Source organism: Eschscholzia californica, unplaced genomic scaffold (genome assembly GCF_041429995.1).
Source record: "Eschscholzia californica isolate CP2 unplaced genomic scaffold, dmEscCali1.0.p SCAF_3, whole genome shotgun sequence".
Taxonomy (NCBI): domain Eukaryota; kingdom Viridiplantae; phylum Streptophyta; class Magnoliopsida; order Ranunculales; family Papaveraceae; genus Eschscholzia; species Eschscholzia californica.
Window position 1 is genome coordinate 70,001 of NW_028238420.1, and position 2,500 is coordinate 72,500.

A 2,500-nucleotide genomic window follows, 5' to 3' on the forward strand; every position below is an offset into this window, starting at 1 on the left:
CCGTCCCATGGCGTCCCGTGCTGTCGCATTTTGTCCCGAGCCTTAGTAAGGCCGTCCCATGCGCGTCCCGTGCCGTCCGAGCCTCACCAAGGCCGTCCCATGGCGTCCCGTGCTGTCCCATGCCGTCCCGAGCCTTACCAAGGCCGTCCCATGGCGTCCCGTGCTGTCGCATTTTGTCCCGAGCCTTAGTAAGGCCGTCCCATGCGCGTCCCGTGCCGTCCGAGCCTCACCAAGGCCGTCCCATGGCGTCCCGTGCTGTCCCATGCCGTCCCGAGCCTTACCAAGGACGTCCCATGACGTCCCGTGCCGTCCGAGCCTCACCAAGGCCGTCCCATGGCGTCCCGTGCTGTCCCATGCCGTCCCGAGCCTTACCAAGGACGTCCCATGACGTCCCGTGCTGTCGCATTTTGTCCCGAGCCTTACTAAGGCCGTCCCATGCGCGTCCCGTGCCGTCCGAGCCTCACCAAGGGCGTCTCATGGCGTCCCGTGCCGTCGCATTTTGTCCCGAGCCTTACTAAGGCCGTCCCATGCGCGTCCCGTGCCGTCCGAGCCTCACCAAGGCCGTCCCATGGCGTCCCGCGCTGTCCCATGCCGTCCCGAGCCTTACCAAGGACGTCCCATGACGTCCCGTGCTGTCCCGAGCCTTACTAAGGCCGTCCCAGGCCGTCCCGAGCCTTACCAAGGCCGTCCCATGGCGTCCCGTGCTGTCCCATTTTGTCCCGAGCCTTACTAAGGCCGTCCCATGCGCGTCCCGTGCCGTCCGAGCCTTACCAAGGCCGACCCATGCCTTACCAAGGTCGTCCCATCGATCTCGGAGAAAGTACATCATAACATCGGAATACACCCCGACATCGATATCGGAGAAAGTACATCATCATAACATCGGATCGGATGCGTATCCGTCCAAGTGCCATCGACACTTCGAGAAGTTCGGACCTAGCTTCCTAGCATGTTGATGCGTCGGTGCTAATGGGGACATAAAGATCCCACGACGTTCCGAACGGAAGTAGCCGAAGTGTTCCGTGCGTGTGAACTCCATTGTCCCATGTGCCGGCTCTTGACTCCTAAGATGTCCCATGTGAAGGCCCTTCATGGCTAAGAATGTCCCGTGCAGCGTCCCTTGATGATCCCCATAAGGTGTCCCATGTGCGTCCCATGCCGTGCCCAGCCTTACCAAGGCCGTCCCATGCTGTCCCATGCGCGTCCCGTGCCGTCCAAGCCTCACCAAGGCCGTCCCAGGCCATCCCGAGCCTTAGCAAGGCCGTCCCGTGCTGTCCCATGCCGTCCCGAGCCTCACCGAGGCCGTCCCGTGCCTCACCAAGGCCGTCCCGAGCCTTACCAAGGCCGTCCCGTGCTGTCCCATGCCGTCCCGAGCCTCACCAAGGCCGTCCCGTGCTGTCCCATGCCGTCCCGAGCCTCACCAAGGCCGTCCCGTGCTGTTCCATGCCGTCCCGAGCCTTACCAAGGCCGTCCGATGCGCGTCCCGTGCTGTCCCATCCGTCCCGAGCCTTAGCAAGGCCGTCCCATGCGCGTCCCATGCCGTCCCGAGCCTTAGCAAGGCCGTCCCATGCGCGTCCGATGGGATTCCCGAGCTTTACCAAGGGCGTCCCGTGCTGTCCCATGCCGTCCCGAGCCATAGGGACGCTGTCCCGTGCGCGTCCCGTGCTGTCCCATGCGCGTCCCCTGCTTTGGCTCGGCTGGCCCGTGCATTCTATGGGGTCGTGGGACATTTCGAAATCCACCCGGGCCATTTCGACTCTCTCTTCATTTATACTATTGAGGTATTATTTATGAATTATTGGAGAAAAGAAACGGAAGAAAATATTTTTTTTTCTATTTTTTATGAATTTTCCGGTGTTTATTCACTTAAAAATTCATAGAAAAATAAATATTTATCGGAATCGCTATTATAATATATCAAAAAATTCCTTGCGAAAAGGCCTTTCCAACGAGTATAAGTTTGCTGGATTCCGACGAGTAACGAAGGAGTAAAGGCCCAGTATGCTTGGTTAAAAAATTGATGTTTCCTTGTGAAAATAGGCAAAACAATAACTTTGCACTATAAGGGGGAGGGTTGAGCTCCTTCCCCAGAGCGTGCACAGCACTTGTGCTGGCACGTTCCCTAGTGCTCGCCAAGCACCATAGGGCATCCAAAGGGCAAAGCCGAGCCTACTACATGATGGGAAGCTTCTAATATGTCGGAATACGAAGAGATTTCGTGCGACCCGAAGCTCGGCTCGGGCGTCCCGGCCTGTCCCGAGCTGTGCCGAGCGCGTCCCAGGCCGTCCCGAGCCAAGTCTCGGGCGTCCCAGGCCGTCCCGAGCCAAGTCTCGGGCGTCCCAGGCCGTCCCGAGCCAAGTCTCGGGCGTCCCAGGCCGGCCCGAGCAAAGTCTCGGACGTCTCAGGCCGTCCCGAGCTGTGTCGAGGCCGTCCCAGGGCGTCCCGAGCTGTAGCGAGGGCGTCCCAGGCCGTCCCGAGCCACGTCCCGGGCGTCCCAGGC